The following is a 6,000-nucleotide window of genomic DNA, read 5'->3' on the forward strand; positions in this document are numbered from 1 at the left end:
TCAGGGGCATAGATAAAAGCTCATGTACCCAGGTGCAAAAGTTCAGCTTGGGCCCCACTCTTTATTGCTACTATGTGTGGCTACCAACAGTGGCTCACCCCAAAAATTACATACAATGCATTTTATATACCAGACAGCATATCTTAAGAGAACATCTATAACATGGCAGGTGAATGACAGGTTGGCTTCCCTCTGAGAGCAGGAATGGGTTCCTGTAAGTTACAGGCTGTAACCCTTTCACCGATGGAAAGATGACATATGCTCCTCACACTGCATTGAAGCAGTGAGGACATTTAGGAGTTCAAGGGTTATTAAATTCTACTCTGCCATGTAGCGGCTATAGCACATATAAAAGAGCCAGAAAGAGAAGGTGGCCTTTGACATGCTGTTTCATGGAACCACCTAAACAGTCCATACTGAGGATGGATGACATAGACTGCCCATCTGTTGTGTCCTAACCAGACATGTGGCATACACAAACGAAAGAATAAGCACAACTGTGCATAAGACAACCAAAAAGCACGACCAGGCAATTTAAAATCCCTACCCCAGGAGAGACCCCTGCCTAATCGGCAGGCCAACCGCTCTGATACATGCGGGCCCACACTTGTGCCTTGGCCACTAACAAATCCCTCAGGAAGCCCTGAACACACAATGAACAGTCCAAGGTATTAGACAGAGGTACTTAGCTGGTGAAGTAGTCTGTAGCAAGAGAATGGAGCTCCAGAGACCAGCAGTGCTCCTCAACAGCAATTCAGGAGCTTTGTGGAACTTTCTGGATGTTTCTGAGTGATCTATGTTGTCTTGTACTTATGTGTATTGTCAGTGTGTTACATGTGAGTGAATGGGATGTGTGTTGCATACCTGTAGCAATGAATGAGCTACTGTCTGGGTTATGTCTGGAAAAGTATATTTGTATGTCATGTGACCTTGTTTTATATATGTGGTTGCAAGGGGGTGGGGGTCTTTCCTATCTGTCTGTCCTGAGAGGAGCCGGTCTGCACACAGACAGTAGAGAATATGAAAGAGGTTGAAAAGATAGCGGACGAGTGTTGTGGACCCCTTTTTCTTCCCTGCCTGGAAGATTAAGAGAGTAAGAAGCCTCAGCAAGTGCGAGTTCCCACTGTGCAGCGCTGTGTGCATTCCTCTACTCTGTGAGTGTGTACCGGTAGAGAGTCAGTGAGTGTTCATGAGAAGGTGTCCGGGAACAGAGAGACACATAACTTAGCCTGTGTAAGTCACTTTGTCCTCCCCATGTTTTCCTCCCTGTCACATCACGTGTTCTTCTGCACTAAGTGTATTGCCAGTGGATGTCCATTGTGCTGGACTGTATTGGATTTGTTCAAGTTCTGTTCAAGTGATCGGCATTACCGACCATTGCCGGTTCTGCCTTTAATCCTCAACTCTGCATTTGTGGATTCTTTATTCCATCATTGTGAATTCACCGCAGAGGAAGGAACGGTGGCGTCACACGTGACAAACGGACTAAGGTAAACTACCAGTAGGTTAACCTATTTAATAGCCTGCTCTCAGCGACTTGGATGTATCACTGGTTACCCTCCGGGGGGCGGGGGGAGATGGTAGAGCCATCGTGACAAGGCCTACATCTATACCCCGCTGTCTCCTAGGCTGGGGCCTACCCGCTCCGGTAGTGTGACGGAGCCCTAAGGACTCCCACACACCCGTGAGTGGTACCTCGCAGTCGACATCAATGTAAGTTTTCATTAGATCGTTTCCAATGAAAACTTACATCCCGTGTATAAGACACTGTGCGATTTTTGAGCAAAATATTTGTCAAGAAACCGTGTCTTATACATGGAAAAATACAGTACTTTATATATACAGAGGCGAGGTAGAAACTTTTTCAGTATATACACATAAGGTCATTTTCACGCGATCGAGAAACTCGCTCAAGATTCGTGCGTTGCGAGACACACAAATCTTCCACAAATATGAAACCCATTATTTGGAATGTCGTCATACACGTGTGCGACTTTTTTTCTGCATCGCAGTGTGAGAGGAAAATTGTAGCATGTCCTATCTTTGGGTGTTTCCTCAGAACGCCTCGCTGTTTCCAATAGGGCCAAGAAAAACTTTGCACGGCGTGCGAGTTGCACGCAATGCAAAGTTTCCCATTGTAAACAATCAGAAACACTTGCCACAAAAACACCTCACATTCACAGGGACATGGCACGTTTCCAAGCGCGATATCGGGCCCTTGTGAAATTAGCCTATGGAGGTTAGATTCTATCAGTATATACACACTGGAGCTTCTTCACATGGACGTGATTTAGTCCTGTTATAATCATGGCCACATAACAGGACGAATTAAAACCATTGATTTCAATGGTTTTGTTTTCATTAGCAGTATTCTCACCAGTTAACAGTATGGGCGAGAAAAGAGAGGACTTGCCCTCCATATTGTATTAACTACATAGAATCATAGAACAGTAGAGTTGGAAGGGACCTCCAGGGTCATCGGGTCCAACCCCCTGCTCAGTGCAGGATCACTAAATCATCCTAGACAGATATTTGTCCAGCCTTTGTTTGAAGACTTCCATTGAAGGAGAACTCACCACCTCCCATGGTAACCTGTTCTACTCATTGATCACACTCACTGTCTAATATCTAATTTGTGTCTCTTCCCTTTCAGTTTCATCCGATTGCTCCTAGTCTTTCCTTGTGCAGATGAGAATAGGGCTGATCCCTCTGCACTGTGACAGCCCTTCAGATATTTGTAGCCAGCTATTAAGTCTCCTCTCAGCCTTCTTTTTTGCAAGCTAAATATTCCTAGATCCTTTAACCGTTCCTCATAGGACATGATTTGCATCTATCAGACATGCCAAAAGTCATGGGACAGGAACTAACAACATGTAGGGCCCCCTCTAGCCTAGCAAAATGCAGCAATTTGGCGTGGTATTGATTCCACAAGTGCATGGAAGATGTCTGGCCATGGGGGTGTTGAGCTGTCTGGATAGCCACCTACAGCTCTATGGTATTTCTAGGTGCAGGATCTCAGGTGCAAATGGACCTCTCCACCACATCCCATAAATAATGGATTGAGCTCATGTTGGATGAACGTGCAAGCCACATCATTCGTAAGAACTGCCCAGAATGCTTCTTGAACCAATTCTGGACAGCTTGGGCCTGATGGCATGGTACATTATCCTGCTAAAATACCCCATCATTGTGGGTGAACATGAAGTCCATGAAGCGCTGCAAATAATCATCAAGCAGTGCAAAGTAGTCGCACTGGTCAATGATGTGTTTAGGTGGACCATTGGAACCAATCCATGAGAACACCCCTCCCCCCCCCCCCCCTTCCCACTTGTGTGGGGATTGTAGTGTGGGCAGCAGGCTGCAGGCGAGGACCACATATTGCAACGCTGCAGAAACTTTTAATGTCTATAGGCAAATAGCAACTCAGTCCTGACTGAGTTCTGCTCCACTCACATCGTAATGTTAATAAAACAGTCCAAACAATACTGCAGGTCAGCTCTGAGGTTCAGCAGCATTTAGGAAGGCAGCAGAAATGAGCCATTCGACATTCCAGACAGCGTTGTGGTGCTCAGCGTAAGTCTGGTTCAATAAACAGTCCCATCATAGAGGTGTCCGCGTCTCCCAGGTGAATGCAGGCAGCACATTGTTCTCAGTGAGAGAAACCAAGTCACCTTGTAGATATGATACCTTTTAATGGCTAACAAAAATACACCATGCTATAGCGAGCTTTCAGACCTCACCTGTGATAAATATGGCATATTTCATGACTGTCTTGTTTGTTTGCACTCTTAGACAGCATTAATAAATCTAACCCAAAATACTGCTCTGTTTCCCTGAAAATAAGACAATGTCTTATATTAATTTTTGCTCCAAAAGATTTCACTTTTTTACATGTATAGCTGCCTGGACACTATTTAAATTTACTTTTTTTATTAACTGTAACTAGGGCTTAATTTTGGAGTAGGGCTAATAGTTCAAGAATCCTCAAAATTCCCGAAAAAGCGCCCGGCACCCTAAAAAATCCTGCAAAATCATGCTAGGGCTTATTTTCAGGATATGTCTTATTTTCAGGGAAACGTTATGTAAGGGTGAATATACGAGTGCGTTTTCCTCCTCTCATACAGCCATAAAAATCATGGCCGTATAACGGGCCAGGACAAAACCACTTCTCTCAATAGGAGTTCAGTGGCTTCGTTTTCACTGCTGGGATTTCTAAGCCATGAATACCACGACCGAGACAATATAGGACCTGTAGTGAACACATCGTGTGGGGAAGATCGGGCTGCTGCTATCTTCCCGCCTCTTTTTTTTAAACTCCAGCGCAGAGTTTGAACATTAACGCATTAAAAAAAATCACAAGTGGCAGCGATGTTTTTGCAAGAAAAGCATCACCGAAGCTCAGATATCTCATGAGCAAAATGGCAATGTTCTCACTGCGGTAATTGCGACAAACAGTGTGAAGGAGCCGTACGGGTAGTTTCACATGGGCGTTTGCGATATTGCCGCGAGAAAAATCACGGAAAAATTGTGTCCTTGTTCCTGCTGTTTTTGACCATCAGCGCTACTTTTTCTCTCCAAAACATCGCTGCTTTATAATGTTAAAAACACAAAAATTGCACGTTCATGTGTTGCGATAAAAATGAGGCTCCTTAAGGAAACATGGGCGATTAATAAAAATGAATCACAAAACGCAGAAAGATAGGACATGCTGCGGGTTTTTTTCTCTGCAATATCGCAGGAGTGAAAACATCGCAAATGCGAAGGAAACCATTGAAAAAGTTTCATAATTCTGCATTTTTAGTCACTTTTGCATCACGGAAAAATTCTGCAATTGTATCGCTCGCGTCATACCAGGCAGGTATACAGAGGAGAATTCAGTACAAATGAGAAACTCCTGAGCACTTACCTTCAGTGTGATACCATCCCACAATATTGTGCCTGCAGCGCTAGGACTTGTGAGATCAAGGAGGCATCATGGCCAGAGTCTGGCTGACTTGTAGCTGCAGTCCTCAAGTAAAAAGACACAGCATTCTTCAGATAGTTTGCAGCAACGTCTCCTCTGTAAATATGATGGTAGCGCTGCACAGCTGCCATGTATGTGTGGTGCACTGGAGCAATCAGTGTGGTCTGGCAAAACTCCAGCCACAGTGACTCATCGAAAATCTTTGTAGGGGAGAAGGCAAAGCTCCGCCGGCCGGACAGCTTGTGTGCCACCATGTATCTCCTCTGTGTCAGGAGGACTCCAGCACCCCAGATTTAAACTTAGATCTATCTTATTTCCTTAATACAGACTACTTTCAGGAGATGCTGTTACTTGTGCATGATTGGATATTGTACAATAAGCCTCTTGTAAGTATAGATGGGATTGCTGATGCATAACTTAGTACACAGCTTGTGAAACATTCTACTTCATTCCATTTGTACAAAGACAATGGGGCACTCCTCCTATTGGGTGCTGTCCATGGCTCCCAATGGATGGTCAAAGAGGGACACTTAAAAGGGCTGTCCAGCCACATATAAATGTTTAGAAACACTTAAAGGGGTTGTCTTACGCCGAAACGGGATTTTTTTTATTCAATAGGCCCCCCGTTCGGCGCAGGACAACCCCAAGGGACGGGTTAAAAAAAAAAAAAAAAGTTTATTACTTACCCGAATCCCCGCGCTGCGGCGACTTCTTTCTTCCTTTACCAAGATGGCCGCCGGGATCTTCACCCACGATGCACGGCGGGTCTTCTCCCATGGTGCACCGTGGGCTCTGTGCGGTCCATTGCCGATTCCAGCCTCCTGATTGGCTGGAATCGGCACACGTGACGGGGCGGAGCTACGCAATGACGCGTAGAAGGGGGCGGAGCCAGAACTCCGCTCGTGCCGAGATCCAAGAGAAGGAAGAAGACCCTTCTGCGCAAGCGCGTCTAATCGGGAGATTAGACGCTGAAATTAGACGGCTCCATGGAGACGAGGACGCCAGCAACGGAGCAGGTAAGTGAATAACTTCTGTAT

General features: G+C 45.3%; 1 protein-coding gene across 1 annotated transcript in view; it reads right to left on the reverse strand.

Annotated features, from left to right (window-relative positions):
• LOC136628601 (kelch-like ECH-associated protein 1A) overlaps positions 1–5,208 on the reverse strand; it is a 44,094-nt gene extending 38,886 nt beyond the window's left edge. The window contains exon 1 of the mRNA XM_066604634.1: positions 4,907–5,208. The gene's annotated coding sequence lies outside the window, so the exon portion shown is untranslated. The remainder of the gene's footprint in view (positions 1–4,906) is intronic.
• Between the last annotated feature and the right edge of the window lie 792 nt (positions 5,209–6,000).

The sequence above is a fragment of the Eleutherodactylus coqui genome, chromosome 5 (genome assembly GCF_035609145.1).
Source record: "Eleutherodactylus coqui strain aEleCoq1 chromosome 5, aEleCoq1.hap1, whole genome shotgun sequence".
Classification (NCBI taxonomy): Eukaryota; Metazoa; Chordata; class Amphibia; order Anura; family Eleutherodactylidae; genus Eleutherodactylus; species Eleutherodactylus coqui.